Raw genomic sequence first — 20,735 nt, forward strand, 5'->3', positions numbered from 1 at the left:
GTGGCTCCTCACAGTGCCTCCCAGATGCACAGGCCGCGCCATCACGGTTCGGGACGAGGTGGCCGTGAGCTCACTGTCCACGGAGGACGCTGGGAGCGGCCAGTGCTGCAGCAGACTTTCTCTTCTGCCCCAGAGAGTCCCGGGAAAACCCCAAGAAGCCGGCAGCCGTCCCAGGATGGTTCTATGAGTGGCTCCCTCTTGACTTCTGGTCTGCCTCCTACCCCTGGGGCCTCGGGGGCCTCCCCTGGCCCCTGGGCCACCCCGCAGGCTGGCAGGACCATGGTCCACGCAGGCAAGCCCAGACCTGGGGCTCAGCCCCTGCCAGCTCAGCCAGTGGGAACAGTGTTTCTCCGGTCGCTCCGGGGCGGGGGAAGCAGTGTCCATGGTGATAAGAGGGCCCCTGGCCAGTCCCCCCCGGGAGCCTCCGGCCTGCTGGCACGCGTCCCATCGGGGCTCTGCCAGTGGGTGGGCAGGAAGGCGTGAGCTGCCCCACAGTCCCCTCTTCGCTGCTGGGGACACGGGCATGGCCTGAAGGAGGACAGCCACGGTGGCAGGAGAGCTGGTGCCCACCAGGGTAGAGGGTGTCGCCTGCCCCATCCTGCCGGCCTCCCTGGTCCCCCCACACGGGGCCTTGACCGTGTGGCTGGCTTCGGCCAATGGGAGCAGCCGCACCCCAGCCAAACCTGTTTGACGCTTCACGTCTTCCTGTACCCGTCCTCCTGGAGAGCCGGTGCCGGGAGACCCTGGAGGGGCCCTCTGAGGCCGGCCATGCCGGCAGGGCTGTGACGGGCCCACAGTCCTCACCTGTCAGCCCAGGATGCCGTGAGCCTGAGATGTTGAGGCCGCTTGTCCCTGCAGCCAGCACTGACCGATAGGAGAACCCAAAGGAAGTTAAACTCGTTCTGAGGGCAGATTCCACTGTCCCGTGACGGGTGGCGACTTGTACGAGGTGGGGGTGACGGTCAGGCAGAAGGCTTGGGGACGCAGCCCAGGGTAGGGGAGCAGGAGGGAGCCTGGAACTCGCATTCAGGTGCCCGGTGGGGCAGAGTGATGGCACGGGGCCTCGGCTTGGCTGGGGGACACTGAGGGGCAGGCGGGGTGTGGACACCCGTTCTCAGTCCCCCCTGGGACAGCGGCTGCCTGTCTCGGGATCGCCCTGCTTCCTTCGGGAGCACAGATCCCCGCCTCCCAGCGCCCCCCAAAATTTGGGGCAGTCACGTGTCGGTGTGCAGACGGTGGGCACAGGGGCAGAAGCGGTACCTGCCCCCTCCAGGCCTGGCCCGAAAGCCCTCCCTAGTCTGAGCCCCATCTGGATCCCGCACACCGCCTGGTGTAGACTCTGACAGCTCAGAGCGAAACCTGGGAGCTACTGGGTGTGACCTCAGGCCTCCCCGGGACACACCTGCCTCGCCTCCCTCCCGTGTCCCGGACGGCACCTCTCCTCCCCCACCCCCTGTGAGCCCTGCCCACGGGATGGAGGGTGGGTGTCCCTGGGGCTGCTGCCCCCTGCGGCCCCAGGTCCCCAGCCGTCCTCGGGCCAGGACCAGCAGCTTGCTTTCGAAACCCTGTGGCTCACAGTCCTGAACCGTGTTGAGAAACTCCGAGCCCCCGCACTGCACTTTCTAAAGTTAACGGCTGCACGAGTAAACCAGGACCCCCCGAATCAAGGCCATTCTCCAGTTCACTGTGGCCAGGACTCCCGGGGATGCGGAGAGGCGGGGGCCAGGGGCCGGGGGCCAGGGCAGCGGGTGGCGAGCACCCATGGGCTCCAGCTGGTCGGGGGTGCTGTCTGGCTTCCTGTGTGGTCCCTAGAGGCAGCGGGTGCCTTCCTGCCGTGGCTCGGGGCTCAGGGGGTGGGCTGCTGCTGCAGGGGTGCGGGCAGAGCTCTCCGGGTCCCCGGGCAGGCTCTGGCTGCTCTCGCGGCCACCGCGTCTCAGGAAAGCTCACGTAGCTGTGCGGGGGGAACGCCGTCAGCAGCTCGGAGCAATTTCCCACGCCCCCTCTTCTCCCCGCAAGGTCTCATTTCCCTTCATCTGCTCCCCAAGGACTTTCTCCCAACACGTTTGTGTGTGAAGATGTTCTTTTCTTGATGGCAGCGGCGTTCTTGCTTTTCCGCGGTGAAGCGGTCGGTCCATGGAGGCGGGCGTGGGTGCCGCGTCCCTGACCGTGAACTTTCAGACCTTCCGCTTGGCCTCCGGGCTGTGCGGATTGGGAGACTCGGCTCGTGTCGGACGGAAACAGCCACGTGTCATCACGGCGTGGGACGGGGCAGATTTGCTGGGAGAGCGAGTCTGCGGGAGGCGGGCCCCATGGGGCTCGTGTTCCAGAGCCTTCTGGAGCCCAGCGCCGCTCTGCCCCGTCCTTCGTGTTAGACGTGGGGCGGGAAGGGCTTCTGCTGCAGCTAAAAGTCAAAAAGCCAAGTGTTGTCTTCCCTAGGCGGTGCCCCAAGTCACAGGACTTGGGGGCGCTTTGTGGGGGACCCTGGGACTCCTGGTTCCCGGAAGGTGCGTTCAGCAGCCCGTTCCCTCGTGTCTCCCTGATGTGGGGGCCGGCTTGGTCCCGAGGCGGCTGGCGGTCTCCCGCGTTCCCCTCCCAGGTGGAGGCCGGCAGTGTGCCCTCGCCACGCGAGGCGGGGAAATGGTTTAAAAGCTCGTCTCATGACGTGTTTCTCTGTTCAGCGTTTCTAGATATTTATATACGTAGAAAATCAATTAAATCTCTGTGTTTATGTGTTTCAGGTGTGTTTTTGTCAGAGAACCCCAAGTGGCAGCCATCCCTCCCCCAACACCGGTCCCCTGGGGATGGGTCTGCGGGTGGTGGCCGCAGCGGTGTGAGCTCCAGGGGAGCCGCGGAGCCGCGTACGGGTGTGTGGACCCGAGACAACACGCTCTGGCTAGTCGCCGTCCCTAGCAATGCGGGGACATAGCAAAAAGCGGGTGCCTTCCGTAACGGGGGGAGGGACCTCAGGCTCAGTGGTCCATCGTGGACGGTGGCTGTGTGAGCGCAGCAGGCCGTGTCGGGGCTGGGCGGCATGGGGCACGCGTGTCATGGGTGAACCGGGCTCTTGTGCGTCTTGGTTACTATGTAAGAATCACGTGCCCATCGTGGCCGCGTGGTTGAAGGTCATGAGCCCGCGTGAGGCTGGTGGCTCAGACCTGCTGGGGGACGGGGGGGTGGGGTGGGGTGGGACCCAGGCTGGGAGGGCAGGTTTGTCCTCGAGGGCAGGCTCTGGGGAACGTGGCTTTCGTCCCCGAGGCTCGAAGGCGGGCGGAGCAGGAGACGCCAGGGCCCGAGCTCCCCGGCCTTGGGGCCGCGGCTGCACCAACGTCGAGCTGAGGCCGCGTCCCTTCGCAGCCGGGTCCGCCTTGGGGCTGCCGAGCTGCTCAGCGTGCGGACGAGCCTTTGTGCCGTGACTCGGGGTCTCCCCCCGCCCCCGCTCTGGCTTCCTGGCCACCGTCGGCGTGACCCAGAATGTCTGTGTCCCTCCTGCCACCGCACTGCACCCCTCGGAGAACTCACAGCACATGGTGTGGGCCCAAGAGCCGCCCGCACAGCCGGGCTCGCCCTCAGCGGGGTCGGCGACAGCGCGGTCGGCGGCCACTCCGAACGACGTCTCCAGAAAGGAATCTTCAGGCATTGAAGCTCCGGGGCCTGGTCCCCTACCTCTGCCCCTGGGAAAGCGTCTGGTACTTCTGTGCCCCCAGTTCGAGGACCACCAGCCTAGAGGGACCCCTGTGTTCTGGCCTTTTGTCCCCCTGGCTTGCCTGGCCTTGGAACAGTGTCCTGTACCACAGGGTCGCCTGTATGTGACACCCTCCACTGCCACGTGGCCGTCCTCATCAGCCTTCCCCCTCCCCCTCCCCCTCCCCTTCCCGTTCTCTTATTCAGTAATTGAAAAAATGTTATTATGTAACAATTGTTCTCAGTAAAAAAAAAAAAAAAAAAAAAATCTGAAAAACCAAACAAAACCTCAAAGAAATCTGAGAAGTCTGTAAGAAAGTGCTCTGTGTTCCCGTGCCGCCACCGCTGTGCTGGCCCGAGATGACCACTTTTTTTTTAAGGTTTGTTTTTTTTTTTTTTTTTTAAGATTTTACTTATTTACTTGACAGGGACAGAGAGGCCGGAGGAGGCAGAGGGAGAGGCAGACGCTCCGCTGAGCAGGGAGCCCGATGCGGGGCTCCATCCCAGGACCCCGAGGTCATGACCTGAGCCGACAGCAAACGCTTCACTGCCTGAGCCCCCGGCGCCCCCGAGATGACCGCTTGTGACCCTTTTTGCTTTTTGCCGCTGTTTCTGAAGGGCCTCTGCTAGTCCTTGTCTTTTATTTTTTTTTAAATCTTCAGATAGCGTCCCGTTTAGCCAGAAAGCTGTGCTGCCAACTCACACAGTCTCAGTGTAGCGGGTGGGGTGCCGGCCCCCCAGAGACGCCCGGGGCCCATCCCAGGAGCCGGGGCTGTTCGCAGACAGGGCGCGGCACTTTGCGGGTGGGATCCCACGCCAGCGCTGGAGAAGGGAGGTGACCCCGGGTTACCTGGGGCCCAGGCTGGTCACCACGTCTTCTAAGGAGGCAGGAGGCTCCTGGGAAGGGAGGGGGGCGGGAGGGGCCACAGCCACTAGGAACGGACCCTCTCCTGCCCCTGCCCCTGCGCAGGGGCATACCCCGCCGACACCTGCGTGCTGGCCCCCCGAGGCTGACTGGGGACTTCTGGCTGCAGGACGGCAGGGCCGTGCGCCGTGGTCAGCCTCTACGTCGTGGTGGTCCTGTGGCAGCTCTAGGAAGCCGGGTGTGACAGGGACTTCCGTCCCACTCGCTGGCCGGCATGAGAGCAGCGACGTCTGGGAGTGGGTACCAACCCTCACGGAAGGGGCGTCGGGGCTCCCTCGGCTGGGCGTCCCGTCCCGCTCATGCTTCCAGGTCAGGTCGTGCTCTGGGGCCGTGGGATCGAACCCCGCGTGGGGTTCCGGGCCCAGCGGGGCGTCTGCTGGAGACTGTCTCCCTCTGCCCCGCCCCCTGCCCCATGCTGTGTGTGTGTCTCTGTAATAAATAAATCTTAGAAAAGAAAAATCCCTCCCGTAGGAAGACCACACTGGAGACACGCCGCAGGAGAACAAGAAGTCCTTACGCAGTTTCCTCGCGAGCAGCTGCGCACACGTCTTCACCAACCGAGCAGCCGAGCCAAGACCTTGACACTGATGCTTATTTTGCCGCTTAAAGAGTAGGATGACCTTCCCGTTGGTTGCATTACGGGGGCGTTTCCACTCTGTATTCTCGCCAGCAGAGGGAGAACCCTGGCGGCCGGCGCCAAGTGGCCAAGGAGGGGGGCTCCCGCGGCCAGCTGTGGGGTGGGGGGTGGTCACTCCAGGGACGAGACGAGACACTTAACCTCCCAGCTGCCCCCACGCTGCTGGGGTTCAGGGAGGCCCCGGGAAATGAAACCACCAGGATGCAGGGTGCTTTGCAGCCCCGTCCAGACCGGGAGAAGCTGCGGGGGGTCCTGGACAGCCCCCAAGGAGCCCTCAGAGCGGCTACATCCCGCTCTCAACGTCAAGGGTGCACCCGCGAGCCCAGCGCCCGCTCCCAGCTGGGACCCATTAAGCAGCACTGGGAAGCCGGTTACAGGACGGCACGGAGCAAGCCAGAGCCCCGCTTCTTCGATTCCAGAATGCGAAGCTCCCTTGGAATGCGGGTCCTTGTGGTGAGACGGGCGTAATTGTTACCATAACTGCTCCTCTCACAGGAAAACAAAATTAATCCGCGATGACCCAGAAAACAAGTATGAAAACCTCGCACTGACTCTTGAGAAAGGAAGAGTTCTCAGCCCGTGAGAGCCCCTCAGCACAGAGCCGGGCCCTCCGGTGCGACGGGACAGGCTTCGGAGCGGTTTGGACAAGGGCTGCCTGGGGACCTGGAGACCCTCAGCCTCGATGGGGGCCGGGGGGCGGGGCTTCTGATCAAATTCAGTCGAATGGCAGTCACCCAGCGGTGTCTCATTCTGTCTGTGAAACGTCTCTGCCGAGAAGACTTCATGGCCCGACGTCCTGTGGAACCGATGCTCTTACGGCCACGCAGAAATCCAGCTTTGCTGGGTGCCCTGGGCCCCCGACCCGTTCGCTGGAGAAGTCACGTGGAACGTCGTATTTCAGTCTGAGACGCTCAGTGTCCTCTTTCTGGTGACTTCGTAACTTTTATTTTCTCCCCAGTTTATTGAGGTAGACCCGACGCAGAACGTCTCGTACGCTTGGGGGCACCGCGTGCAGATGCGACACCCTGATTGTGAAGGGACGCGCGCCCCTGCCTTAGCCGACACCCCGAGCGGCTCACGGGATCACCGCTTCTTTCCGTGGTGAGAACTTTTCAGAGCGAGAGTCTTCGCACCTTTCACGAGTGTAACACGGTGTTACTAATCACCTCCCCGTGCGGGTGTCAGACCCCCAGAGCTTACTCATTTGATGACTGCGAGTCTCTACCCTTATCACAACATCGGCCTGTCCCGCCCCTCCTGCAACAACCAACCCCTCTCAGCCCCGGTAATCACCTTCCAACTCCAAGTCATTTTATAAAAAATCTGGACAACACAGAATTTCCCATAAAAAATCAAAAGAGCAAAATCTCTAAAAATATGTACAAGAAAGATCCAACTTCCGGTTTGAAATTCTGGAAACGGCATCTCCGTTAAGAAGGATCTGGTGTAGCGAGGGGCCAGGTACCCCCGAATCCCACGCAGAGGCTGCACTCTGCTTGTGCAAAGTAGGATCGGTAGAAAACGTCTTGGGCTTTCTGTGGGATCTCAGCTTTCCCCGGCATCAGGTCCAGACGTGGAATCACGACTTCTGATGTTGCCGGTGTCCATCATTGATTCAGAATTTCAAGCCCATTGTTTACATACGCGTAAGCTTCTTGTGTTTGATAATACAAGTTTGTGACTATCCATCCTGTAAGCGTAGCTTTCCGCCAAGGGCAACAGGCAGGGAGCACGTGGTGGATCCGGAAGGCGTAGCTGCTATTGGCCCCTGGCGGGTCGAGGCCGGGGATGTGGCTCATCGTCCCACAACGTGTTTTCTGTTGGAAAAAGGGCGGACAGTCAGGAGCTTGGCCAGTGGTCTGTCGAGGTGCCCCTCCGAGGGGTTGCAGGGCTACCAGGGGACCGGAGAAGGGGTGCGCCGTCTGCACCTCACCCTGCGTCAGGACACGACCCACAGCCACGCTGCAGAGAGCCTGCCACGCGGGCCATGCCATTTTCACCCCTCGTTGGCCGGTCTGTGCTGTGAATGACTCGATTCTAGCTCTTTCAGCCCTAATTTCTCCTCATTCTCTCAGTATCATGACTTTGGCTTTTTTTAAAGATTTTTTAAATTTACTTGACAGAGAGAGAGAGAGATCACAAGCAGGCAGAGAGGCAGGCAGAGAGAGAGGAAGGGAAGCAGGCTCCCCGCCGAGCAGAGAGCCCGATGCGGGGCTCGGTCCCAGGACCCCGGGATCATGACCTGAGCCGAAGGCAGAGGCTTTAACCCACTGAACCCCCCAGGCGCCCCATGACTTTGTTATTTTGATGGAAGAAATAAATATTGCTTGTAGCAAAGGCCAAGAGTCCATGATGATTACATCTCTTTCCTGATGCTGCCTAGTGTTTTCCCTGGTCTTTCCACATGCTTCTCTTTTCTGCCGTACGCTCCCTCTCCCTCCCCGCCTCTGCACTCTCTATCCGGGGCTCATAACTCCTCCCCCAGCTACCCTGCAGGCCTGACTATCAGTCCGTGCCAATAGATGCTCCCTGATGCCACCTTCCTCTGCGGAGGCCTAGCGGGGTTGACCCTGCTGAAGCAGGGGGCTCCTTCCTGCTTCTGAGGAGCGCCCTGCTTCCTTGCACAGAACCCTGCAAAGTGAGGGGCCTCCTTGACGGAGAGAGGGGGCCCGATGGAAGTCCCCTAGGACAGAGACTGTCTGTCGGACTGTCCCGGCTGCTGCTTGATTTCCTGGTGCCGAGCATGAAGTGGGCACTTGGTACCGGCTTGCGCAGGGGCGGCTAAAGCCAATAATCGCTCAACAAGGCGAGTATTGCCTCGAAGGGCGTCGGGTTAGGGCTGGCTGGAGACCCTGCGTGTGGGGCTTTGCTTCTGTTTGCTTTCCTGGGAGCCATGGACACGGAGGGCCTTGATCCCATTAATGGAGGTCAGAGTGCGAACTTGGAATGTGCTTCTCTGGAAAATAAATCCCAGTGGCCCCAATCTTTGGGGCTTTCTGAGTCCCCTGTGAGTGTTTGGGGAAGAGAAACGTGCATCGGTCTCCTAAAAATCCCTAGAATTTCCGCAGAGGTTCCAGTCCACCTCTGTCCACGGTCACTAGGGATACTCTCCGGCACGGACGACACCGGCCAGGTTTCTGTTGGAGCCCCCGACCCACGCTCACCCCAGAAGAGTCTCTCGGCTGGTAGTACACTGCGACGGCATTTCTTTTCCGATACTGCCTTGTGTTTTTCCTGGTCTTTTTACCTGCTTTTCTTCTCTTTCTTCCTTTTCTTCTCTTTCTTACACTCCCTTCCTCCTCCCAACCTTGCCACTCTCTGCCTGGGAGCTCACAACAGCACCCCTTCCCAGTGCCTTTGGGCCCCCGACTATCCGTTTGTGCACATAGACAACTACCTTCCTCCTGCTGACTGGGTCTCCAGGGATAAGGCCACGACCCAGGGCACTGCCCGCTGTGCCCCTCGAGCTGTTGGCTTCGGGCTACCTGATTCCTTCCAGTTGGCCCTACAGAGGCCCGGTGTCCCACCCCAGGAGCCGGCACACACCGAGCTCACAGCAGAGCGGCCCGTAGATGGTGGGCTCTGCTCCTGCGTCCCACGGAGTGGGGGCTACAGCAGAACCAGGCTGAGCACCTCCCGCCCCGCTGCCTCCCCGGATGCCTGCTCCACTCTACCAGCACCCCCCACCCAGCTTCGTTCCCTGCCTCCCCAGTCCCTGCCAGCCTTGATCCCCAGGGATGAGGCAGAGGGGACCCAGACACGACTCAATCCAAGACAGGCAAGCCCAGGAGGGTGTAGGGGGAGGGGTGCTGCACCTGACCTGGACCTGGGTAGGTGGAAGGGGGAGCCGCTTCTCCCAGGCCGGAGCAGCCAGGGCTCGTCCCTCATCCATCCACAGGCATTGCTTGCTGAGCACCTGGGCTGCTGGCAGTGACAGCAGCAGGACAGATCCTGCTCTGGGCACTGGGGAGCTGGGACGGAAATGACAGAGTCCCGTGTGGTCCAGCATGACCCGGACTCCGTGGGGAAGGGACCAGCGTGGAGGTGGTGGGGCTCCCTGAGCAGAGACCAAGTGGAGCATAGAGAATGTGCCTACGGACGCCTGTGGGGAGCACATTAGGAGAGGAAACAGCACGTGCAAAGGCCCTGAGGCCGGCTGACGCGAGATGAAGGCATTGTGGGAGGGGAGGAGAGGGGGCGGAAGATTGGAGTTTCACGGTGGTGGTTTGGGCTTTGGGGTGGCTTGTGTGTCGAGGGAGAGACGCAGGGAAGAGGAGGTGGAGGCTGGAGGGAGCGGTGCGCGGCACGGGTCTTTCCAAGGTTTCATCCAGGTCACACACCACCTCCCTGAACACAGGCTCCCAAGTCCCAGGCTCTGACTCAGCCCCAGGCCTGTGGGTTCTTTGGACACATACCTGGGGCCCCGCAGGCTCTGGTGCATAACAGAGCTTACCCGGTCCCCAGGTCCTGCGTCTGCAGCCGTAACAGTGACATCTGCCATCCCAGGGGCCTGGAATCATTCTCCAGGAACCGAGTAGAAGGGAATTGGCAATGAGCAACGGAGACTCAGAGACGGTGGCCTGTAGGAGCCGGGCAGGGCTTCTGAGTCCAGCCTTTCCTTGCCGGTGGGCACTTGCATTCGCGGCAGATTACACATAATTGAGAGCAAAATGGGGAACTTTTGTTCATAGACTGGGGGGCTGAGCAGTGGCCCCAAAGAGATGTGCCCCCCTCCAGGCCCAGGCCCAATGAATGGAGATAGCATTTGCCAATGTAATTGACTTACAGACCTTGGGATAAAACCAGCCTGAATTAGGGATGTCGATAAAATCCAACAACAGGTGTGTTTATGGGAGAAAAAGCCGGTGCGGGCAGGAACCTAGAGGAGATGGGCAGGGGCACAGACATCTGAGCAGGCTGGGGCCGGCCAAGCCGCTGGGGAGGCGCTGTGGGCCCCCCTCCCCACCGTGAGAGCAAGAGCCCAGACCTGTGGTGGGGAGGCACCCGCCGTGCGCCCCCCCAAACCCGGGAGAGCTGGCCTGCAGGGGAGCAACCGTCTCCCTCCCCTGCTCCTCTTTCTCACTCCGCTGCAGCCTAAAATGAGTCACACGGGGCGCCTGGGTGGCTCAGTGGGTTAAGCCTCTGCCTTCGGCGCAGGTCATGATCTCAGGGTCCTGGGATCGAGCCTCGCATCGGGCTCTCTGCTCAGCAGGGAGCCTGTTTCCCCCTCTCTCTCTGCCTGCCTCTCTGCCTACTTGTGATCTCTGTCAAATAAATAAATAAAATCTTTAAAAAAAAAAAAAAGAAATCTGGAACGTACGTCCGTTTTCTCTCAGCAGGAGACAGGACTTCACCTTGTGGGGGAGACTGTCTTGTAATGTGTGTGATGTCTGGATTGTGAAATAGAAACTTCTGGATGTAAAATCAGCCTCTTGGCTGCCAACCCAAGCACCTGCTCCAACTGCTTACTCATGGTTTCAGAAAGTAAGTCCCAGTGCTCGCGGGGAAACGGCTCTGATCCCTGAGGCACAGCCAGCTCTGAAGCCAGGAGGAAAGGAGCCCCGAGAGCTGGCCCGCTCGGGTCTGGTGAGGCCCCCAGATTTGCGCCCCCCACCCCCCAAGGAGACACACTCTGGGGCCTCAGGGTGCCTTCTGGGGGTCCCGGGGCTGGTTCCCCTAAGGCAGCAGCCCACCCGTGAGGGCAGGGGACGGGGCGTCCACACCAGGGCAACAGGGGGACCCTGCACCCCTGGGGCCTCCTCCGGGCGGCCGCGTAGGGAAGTCGCAGCCTGGCAACTCCGAACCCCTGAGCCTGGCGCCTCTGCGGCCTGCGCACCCAGCTCCTGGCCGTCCTCACGGCTGTGGCCAACGCAAAGGCAGTCCTAGTAATGGCACTGATGCTGGGGAGCTGCCGGCCGGCCACACCGCGACCCGCGAAGCCACCTGAGGCGGAGTGCGGGGGCAGGGACACTCAAGCTGCCCGCCCAAGCCTGGCACCGGCCGCAGAGGGACAGGCCGACGCCCACCCCAGCAGGTCAGCCCTGGGCCTGGCCCTGCCCCCCAACCCTGAGGCTGTGCAGTGGGGGTTCCGGGCCACGGCCCTTTGCAGGCGGCTGCCCGAGCGTGGACGCGCCACTGCTGTGCTACATTTCCTCCCACAACGGGCCGCACACTGGTGTTCACTAGACTTTCCTGGAGGGGTTTTCCGATGGTAGCGAGGTCTGCTCCCGGCCCGGCCTGTGCAGCCCAGGCCGTCGCGCTCTCTCTGGCCGGCGTGCTCAGCGGTGTCCCGGCGCTGTCACGGCCCTAGCGTGACCGTCGTCACCACCAGTCCGGCCCGGCAGCGTACCTCGGACCCTCAGGGCACGTGGCTGGGACAGTTCTCATCCAGGGGCATAGCTGGGTCCTTGTGCGAGTTCTCAGAGCTCTGCCAAGTCTGCAGACTCGCTGGGTGGTCCCCGCTGGGCGGGGTGGCCCTGCGACGTTGTGCGCGGACTGGACGCTCTGCTCCCCATGGTGCCCAGGACAGAGAGACAGGGCCCCGAAGTCCGTGGCCCCGGGGAGCACCCTGCTGTGGACAGAGCCTGCACCCCGTTCCCCGGGCTGCGTTTGACTCACTGACATCGCGGATCGCCCTGCCTTTTCTGGGACCGACCCTGCCCGGCACCTCCCCCAGCCCCTGAACCCACTGTGCTCTCTTCAGCCCCCGGTGCATGGGCCCGCCGCCGCGTCTGCCCCCACCTGTCCCTCGGCGTCCTTCCTCCCCGCTGGACCCACGGCCCAGAGTGAGCCACACAGGGAGGGTGGTGGTGCCGAAACCCGGCTCCTCACAGCACCCCAGACCCCACGAGGAGCACCAGGCCCAGGTAACCCAGTGTGGCCCGCGCTGTCGCTCCCTGCTTCCTGCGGAGGTGAGGGGATCCTGTCCCATCGTCACCACTGGGACCACGAGGACGGCTTTGTACGGGAGATGGGATTTGAAGGGGAGGCCTGAGGCACGTGTGTGCGAGGTGGGTGCCAGGTGGGTGCCAGGTGGGTGCCAGGTGGGTGCCAGGTGGGCGCAGGACAGGTGAGGGGACACCGTGGTGAGAACAAGGCTCCTTGGAAGGCCGGGGACAGCCCGAGCCCATGGGGGAGGTGAGGGGGGCAGGGGACCCAGACCTGCCGCACAGACCTGAGGCCGTCTTGTCTGCCCGGTCAGGGGAGCCCTGTGAGCTGGCGGGGGGCTCCTGACAGCCGCCGGGGGGCGGTCCGGGGGGGCTGGGATGGAGGTTCAACCTCAGGACGCTGACTGGAGAATGTCCCCCTCGTAGGAGAATGACCCCCCACAGGTGTGTCCTTGCCTGTCCTACCCCTGCCCTTCACCTGCTCACAGAGGGGCAAAGCCCGGGTCCACAGTCTGAGTGGCTCGTAGGGGATTATCCCGGGCACGTCATTCTGAATCCTGATTGTTTGCATGCTTTCAGGTCAGAGTATAAACGTATCGCTTGTTGTGTTACCGCAGAGCGTGGCCCCATGGGGGTCGAGACCACAGAAATGGGCCTCGTGGGGGGTCGGGACCACAGAGATGGCCCCCCCTGGGAGGTCCAGACCACAGAGATGGGCCCCGCGGTGGGTCCGGACCGCAGAGGTGGGCCCGTGGGGGCGGGGGGGTCCGGACCACAGAGCCGGGTCTCCGCACTTGCATGTAGTTACCTAACAGGCCCCTGAGACCTCTGAAAGCCAAGGGCACTGATGGGTCAGTTCTAGGTCTTTCTGGGGCTGAAGCACAGGGCGTTAGCCATGTCCGGTAACGTTAGGAGTTGTCTGGGAACTGATTCTGGAAAGAGGCTCACCCAGTTGCTGTCCAGCGTGAGAGGCTCAGGGCTCCCTCCTTCCTCCACCCTCCGAGGGGAACTGGACGGGGTCCCGGAGTCTGTGCTGGGGCTGTGTCCCCTCCCTTCTCTGCCAACAGCTCTGAACCCCCGCTCGCAGCGGGCAGGCCTTGCCGTGCTGGGAACCAGAGGTCGGGGCCTTGCCCGCAGCGGACAGAGGTGGTGTGGGAGAGCGCGGGCCGTTCCCGTCCTGCTCGCCCAGGCAGCGCCTTCCGGACGGGCGTGCCGGCCCTTGTCCCAGCCCTACCGGTGTCAGAGCGCCCCAGGGACCCGGAGCCCGTGCAGACAGGTCGTGCCGTGGGAACCCCACACAGCTCTCGGGCACTTGTGACACGCCAGCCCAGTGGCTGGGTGACCCGGGCCCTGGGGGCAGGAAGAACCCTCCCAGGGCAGCAGGCTGAGGCTTCGGGCCCCTGGAACCGGGGAGAGATTTATGGCATCTCTGGAACGGGTGCATTCGTGTTCTCTGTGAGGGTCGCCTTCACCCACTTACCATGTGTTCTAACTCCTCAGGATAAACCCACCAACTTCAAGGTAAGCTGGGCCATTGTCCGTCTTGAGGAGCGGGTCTGTGGGGCCCTGAGTCCCTGCTCACCTCTGGCAAGCCCAGCCCCTGGGGGGACGTGCCCCCGTCCGCTGGCCTCCGTCCCCACTGTGGGAAGAATGTTCCTGGTTTCTTCCCTGTGTCTCCGTCAGCAGGTGCTGGCTTGAGTCCACCCCTGAGAGAGGGTTGATGGCTGAGCCCGCGTCGCCCCTCCAGCGGGTCACGGCTCGTCCCTGCCCAGCAGGATGCGGGGATACAGGGAGTAGGTCTGCACGCAGTAGGTCTGCACACACAGCGCGTCCTCAGAGCCCTCTAAAGAGCACAGAGAACGGCCCTTCTGCCCTGTCATCCTCTCTTCTCTTCCAGAGAATGTCCCTGACATTCTCTTGTTCACACGACCTCTCTGTCGCACAGCCACATCCCCAGTGCCCGGAAGACATCCTGCCCTGACTCAGTGCTTGGAGAACATACGGACCTTGAGGGCAGGGGTGGGGTGGCTGCCGAGGGAGGAGACGCTGGCTGAACGGATGCTGGCGGCGGAGGCCGGTTGGATGGAGGACCAGGTGTTCTGTACCACAACCGCCGTAACAAGACCGTTTCCTGAGAAGAGAAAGCCCTGGATCTTGGACTTACAGAGGCAAAGGGGGCCTCAGCTGAAAGTGTTAAAAATAGAGGCCGTTAAAAACATTTTTAACCAACTGATGGAAATTCCCCTTATCAAAAGGAGCTACTGTAAATCAAGCCACAGAAGCGATGTGTCCTGGAGCTCAGGGCTATTTCTTGAGCAAACAACGCGATCTCCGGGGGCTTCCCTGGGGGGAGGCTGCAGAGGCCCCTGCTGCGGTCCCAGCGGCCCCTCGGGTTGGGGGTGATTCTGTGGAAAGCAGCCATTCAACATTAAAAAAAAAAAAAAAGACACCGACTATTCGTTCCTGGTTTTTGCAAATAAACCATGGGGCCCGTGGAGAGCATCGTTATTTAGAGAAAATGCTCTTGGCTGATTGGTGCCGAGGGTTCTCTAGCTGAACAGCATCTCAGCAGCTAGGGCATTTGGGCAGGAAACACGAAGATCTGGATGAATCATTTGGGGAGGGTTCTGGGCTCAGACACCTGGGAGCAGCAAAGTGGCTTTCCCAGATGGGCCCAGCCCCGCATGCAGGCTCGTTGCTGCAGCGCGAGCCGCACCCTGCAGCCACCCGTGCGCTGCCGGCCCCTTTACGCCTCGCTGCAAGGTTTCTGAACACCGGACGGCTGTTTCCCAGGCCCGGGGGCTGCAGCGCCCGAACGGGCGCCGCTCGGCAGGGGGGCGTGCTGGCGGGTTCAAACGCGCGCTGGCCCAGTGGGTGAACGCTGCCTTAGGCTTTCGCTCGGGACGCCATGCTGGAGTGGATCCCCACTTGGGGACTGCCTTGGGGCACAAACCCCTGGGCCTGGTTCAGTCACATCAGGAGGTGGGACTTCCTCCGCTGGAGCCGTCAGGAGCGCCCCAGTCCCCAGGGGTGGGGCGGGTGGGCTCCTGGAACAATTCACCTTGGGGAGCTTTAAAACCCGGTGCCTGGGGCTCCCTCCAGACCCTGTGACACGACTGGCCTGGGATAGGACGTGATTAAAAGCTCCAGGAAGTCCTAATGTGACCCCAGGCTGCATACCAACAACTGAACCCCTCGGGGGGATGGGAGGGCACTGGGAGCTCGGCCAGTACAGCGGCGACTCCGGCGCCGTGGGGAGGCCGCGACTTGGAAATGGAAGGTTCTGCCATCAGCAGCGCCGGGCGGCGAGTCTGCTCAGCGTCCTTGCCGCCGGAAAGGGGCATCTGGCTCGTCCTAGCCGCCGTGTTGTCATGGGGGTCCGCTGAGCCGTGACTCCCAACAATGCGCCATGCAAATGCTCACCATTCACGGTGCAGCTGTAGAGGAAGACACGTGGGCAAGAGGCTTGTTTTCAAGTCCAGGGGTGCCAGCGCCTGCCAACCACACGGGCCCCAAGCCACAGAGCGTGACCGCTCAGCCCGGGGGGTCCGCACCTGCAGAGAGGTCGCGCCCGGAGCCGGGTCTAGAGCGGGGCACAGCCTGGCCTCTCTGGACAGAGCTGGGGGGCGATGCCTGCTCTCTCTGTCCCCCCGCCTGCCCCTCCCCCAGCAGCCCCCAACGGGAGTGGTCTCGGGACCCCTGGGTTGGGGCGTGGTCTCTCACAGGCTCTTGTCTGAAGGAGCGCGCCCCAGCTCTCTCTTACAGGGTAAGACCAGGAGGTGGGCGTGACCGTCTAGAGGAGTGAATCCAGCTGCTCCGCAATTTTTCGTTTTTGTTTTTTGTTTTTTCCAGAAAAAAATTGCAGGGTTGTGGAATTTGATGGAAACAATTTAAAAATTGGTTTGTATATTTAGCTAATCGTGTCCTTTGGCCCCCTGTGGTTTCCTGTCTACACTCTGCCCCGCCTGGCAGCTCCACCTCTGCCCCGGCCTCCCTGGTCTACCTGCTGCGGGGCTCACCCGCCGGCGCCCTTGGGGCTCAGGGAGAGTCCGGTGGGGACCGGCCCTGGGGTGTGGCTGTGCATCGTGACACCTCTTCCCCGCCGTGGGTCCAGCACCCTGGGTGGCCCCAGGCTCACTCCTGCGGGGGTCCAGGAGGGAGGGGGCCCCTCCCCGGACTTTACTGGCCTCCCTGCCCTGCGGGACCCCTGCAGCCTCTCTGGGAAGCTGCGGACACTCAGTCTAGAGGCTGCTGCTGCGGAGGCCCGTGGACACCGCGCTCTGCAAAGAGGGGCTGGGGTGCCCGGGGGGAGCCCTGGGCAGTGTGGACGGCACTGGCCGGCACCCCGTCTCCAGCCCTGGACCCCAGCTTTGCCTGCCCCCTCCCTTCTGCTTCCATGGGGACCCTGTTCTGGCAGGAACGCCAGGGCAGGCTTTGGGGGATTCTGTGTCTTCAAGGGGGCCCTTTCCGAGCCGCCTTCTTAGGCCGTGGAGTGTCACTTCCTCTCTCCAGCCCAGGAGGCAGACAGGAAGTCCAGGAGGTAATTTTAACTGAAAGTGTGTCGCTCTTTCCTCTGCTCGGGTCGGGATTTTCTAAATGCGATTCTCCGTGGGGCTCCTCGCCAACCTTCGTCGAGGACACTTCTGGCCGGCACGGAAGGTGCCCACCGCTCACGCCCCGCGGTGGCCACTCCCTGGAGCCCAACATCCCGGCCTAGAAGCCGGGGCTCACACAGCGCTTGCTCCCGTGTGCACTGCCCCTGCCCCCAAGAAGGGCTCCAAGCCAGCCGGCTCCGTTGAGGACCGACCCACAATTTCTGATGTCGGATCACGATTCTTCACAATGAAAACAACCCAGGACAGTCCCTTCCTCGGGGCAGGGCAGGCCCCTATTCACGGTGTCCTCCTGATTGTGGGTCACCCCCAACCGTGGGACCCCTGACTTTGGGTCCCCCTGACTGTGAGGTCTCTGCCCATAGGTCCCTTCTGAAGTTTTTGTCCCCGTGACTGCGGTCCACCCCCCAAGCTTGGGTTCTCCTCGGACCATGGGTCACCCCAGAACGTGGGTCGCCTCTGACTGTGGATACCCTCTGACAGGGGTCCCCTGACCATGGGTCCGTGTCTGACTGTGGGTCTCCTATCTGCGGCCGGTAGCCTCTCCCAGACCTGGCCTCAAGATGCCTGTTACTGTACGTTCCTACTGGCCTTTGCTCGATGCTTTATCATCGAAGGAAGACGATCCCCGAGTCTGTTCCTTCGTTCGGTGTTGGATGAACGGCGGCCCCGAGCAGGTGGGGTTCCTGTCCTTCGAAGCCCACAGTGCAGGTCTCCCCCGTCCGTCTCTGGACCGGTGCACGGAGCCCTGGCGTCCGCCCCGCCACCACCTCGTTCCCAGGCCGGGGACAGACAAACCAAATCTGGATGGTGACATGAGCTCTTCCTTCCCAAACGGGCCGCTAAGACTCCCAGGAAGGGATTTTCTTTTTCAGATTTGGAGATTTTGTGGAAAGACGAACAGAGAACCCCATCAGTTAAAACACAAGGACAGGCCCTGATCTTGATCGCACCCACGGGGGTAAATGGGAAACTGCGCTGAAACCCTGAGACGCTGACCTACTCTGTGCTACGAGCCCTACCTGTGTGTGGCCGAGGGCAGTGCCCCAAGTCCATAGCGAACTCGGGGGCCAGGCTCCCCAGCAGCGCCGAGCGGATCGGTGGGACCTGCGCCTTGGCCCGGAGCGCACAGCAGCCCTCGCGCCCGGCCTGCTCTGAGGAAGGACGCGTCCGTGGGGTCCACGGTTGGCATCGCTTTTAGGGGACGAGCAGCGAGAGCTTCCCAGTCTGGACACGCCAGGCCGTCAATGCAGTCCTCGTGGTCGGGCTGGTTCCCGGCGACAGGAGACGGGGCCATGGCTCTGTGCCGACACTACGGCAGGGACATCCGTTCTGCTCCAGACTCTACAGGTTATCCCCCACCTTGGTTTTTAGGAAGTGATTTCTTTTAAGTAGCTTTTCTGCCCCCAGGACACTATGGCGTGGCTCTAAGTCCTCTCGATTTTGGAATCTGCAGCAAAATCAGCGACTTCTCTTCGTGGGCGGAAGGTGGCCACCAACCTCCTTTGGGCCAGGTGGAGGTTGGGCTCCATGAACCGCTGAGCCCCGGGCCTTGTGGGGTTGGGGCCACTGAGGACACGATCCGACCTTCTCGGTGAAGAGGAATTTGACAGATCTCAGTCCGCCGGGGCTGGCGATTCCTGAGCCTGAAACCCATTGTTCCCCGGCCCCTCCCTGGCAGCCTCGGCCACGTGCCCGGTTGTCCCCCTCACACCTCGGGCCGCTTCTCTTTCTAAGGACTCCTCGACCAGCCTCAGCCCGGCCGGCATCCCGCCTGCTGGGGGACGGAGACTCCGTTTCGTTGCAGGGAGGCCGAGGTCTGAGCGCTCACGCTTACGGGTGCTGCCCGTGCATGGAGGGGACACGCCCTCAGGCAGGCCCAGAGGAAGGCAAGGGTCTCGGGTGCCTGCCTGGGCTGCCCCTTCCCCAGTCAGCCTGCCTGATGCGAACTGCAGCCGGGCCCACGTTGCAACGGTAGGTGCCGGCGGAGAGCGGGCCCGTGGGAAGGCTGCTGCGGTGCCGAGTCAGACCGTGCAGGGGGAATCAGGGGCCGGCAGGGCAGGACCTTGGCCGGCGCAGGGGCAGGGCTGGGACTCACCTGCTGGGCCTGGCCCGTGGGAGGACGTCCTCGGATGGACTGAATACGGCCGCGTCCGTGCAGGCCATCCTAGGGGGCCAGGGCCCGGGGCCGGCGGGGAGCACGGTGCCGCCCGTGTGCCCGCGTGGGCGTCTGGACCCCGGCCAGGCTGTGGCCCCCCCCAGAGCCCTCACCCTCTCCTCACCCCCTCCCGGGCCCCTCCCTCTTCCTCTCCCCTCGGGTGCTGGAGTGGGTCGCACAGTGTCCCCTACCCCCAAAGTTTAGTTAAGATGAGGTCAGCCTGGGTCAGGGTGGGCCCTGAATCTGGAGGCCGGTATGCTCTGGACGCAGGGGAGACAGACACAGGGAGAAGCAGAGAAGGGGGCAGCTTACCGGGACGGCTGCGAGCCCCTGGCCGCTGGAGGAGGCCCGGAAGGATCCTCCCCGTGGGCCCCTACAGGACCTGGCCTGCCGACAGCTTGACCTTGGACCCCAGCCTCCAGACAGGGAGAGAAGAGAACTCCAAGCCACCAGGACCCTCACGGAGCTCACAGGCCCCCCCGCCCTCACCCCCCGGGACCCCTGGGCCCAGCTCCCTCCGGCTGCGCTGTGTGTGCCGTTCTGTGTGCCGCCGAGGCCTCGAGCAGCAGGCATGGGAAGACCCCCGGGGGAGGGCCCGGGTGAGCGCACCGGTGACAGCGTGACGCGGGGCCTCAGCCCGGACCTGAAGCAGGCGGCATCGCTGTCCCCTCGCGCCCACCACGGTCAGTTCACGGCGACACTTTGAACACGTGACTTCTGCACTCCCCGAGACACGGCGCCTTCTGGGTCCTCAGAGCACAGATCCCCGGGGCAGTCCGGTGACCGCCACCCCCACAGGCTGGGACAGGTGCCCCCCACTTCCCCGCGGCTCACAGCAGCCCCGGCACCTGCCACAGGCAGCCCTGGGGTCACATGGGGGACTCCAGGAGAGGAGTCACGCTCTCCCAGGGGCGTGGTGGCGCCTGCGCTCAGCCCAGACCCGGGGACAGGGGACTAGGGAGCGACAACGGGGCGGGGAGGAGGCAGGATCCCGGACAGTTCTTGGCTGGGACAGCCCCCGTCACTCCCCCAAGGCCCAGATCCAGGTCCGGAGGGGCCTCTGCTCCCAGAGGCTGCGTCGCGCTGGGAGCTGGTGGGCCACGGCCCCACACGGCTCTGGGTATCACAGCTTTCCCCGTCCGTGTTGTGAGGGGCCCCAGGCTCCTTCCCGGGACCCCCAGCTGGAGCTTTCGGCAGGAGGTGCCCCTCCCTGGGGCTCAGCTCCTTGCCCCTGAAAGGGGCTGACGGCACAGGAGGCCCCGGGATTCTTGACCCGATGCCCCACGGGTCCTGGGAGGGTGGGAATGAGGGGGCCAGGGCCGGGGTGAAGGAAGGGCCTGGGGCACCCTGTCAGGGCTGGAGAAGCCCCAGGAGCTGCTGGGGTGTCGCGGTGCAGTCCGTCTCCAAGGACAGAATGATCTCAGGTCCCACCGGAGTGACTGCCTTATTTTTGGAAAGCTGGGAATGGGGGGGTAGGGACCAGGCGTGGGGCTGGGGGACCTTCCATTCTGCCCAGAGCTCACTTGCCGGCTCCAGCCCCGGCCCAAATGGCCATCAGAAAACCACAGCTGCCCCCCCCAGGGTGGGGGCCGACACACTGGCCAGGCTTCTAGAAGGCATCTGAGCAGCTGGGCCAGTGGGCAGCAGCTCGTTCCGCCTCCTCGCCCCACAGCAGGGACAAGCGTCTGCCTCAGGCCACACAGGCTGCTGACCCTTCTGTCCCCTGCCCTCGTGACGAGCTGTCCTGCGCGCTCACCCGGGCTCCTCCTCCCCAGTGGTCTTCCCGTCCCTGCCACGTGCAGGTGAGCGGCCGTGGCGGTGAGCGGCCGTGGCG

The sequence above is a fragment of the Mustela lutreola genome, chromosome 2 (assembly GCF_030435805.1).
Source record: "Mustela lutreola isolate mMusLut2 chromosome 2, mMusLut2.pri, whole genome shotgun sequence".
Taxonomy (NCBI): domain Eukaryota; kingdom Metazoa; phylum Chordata; class Mammalia; order Carnivora; family Mustelidae; genus Mustela; species Mustela lutreola.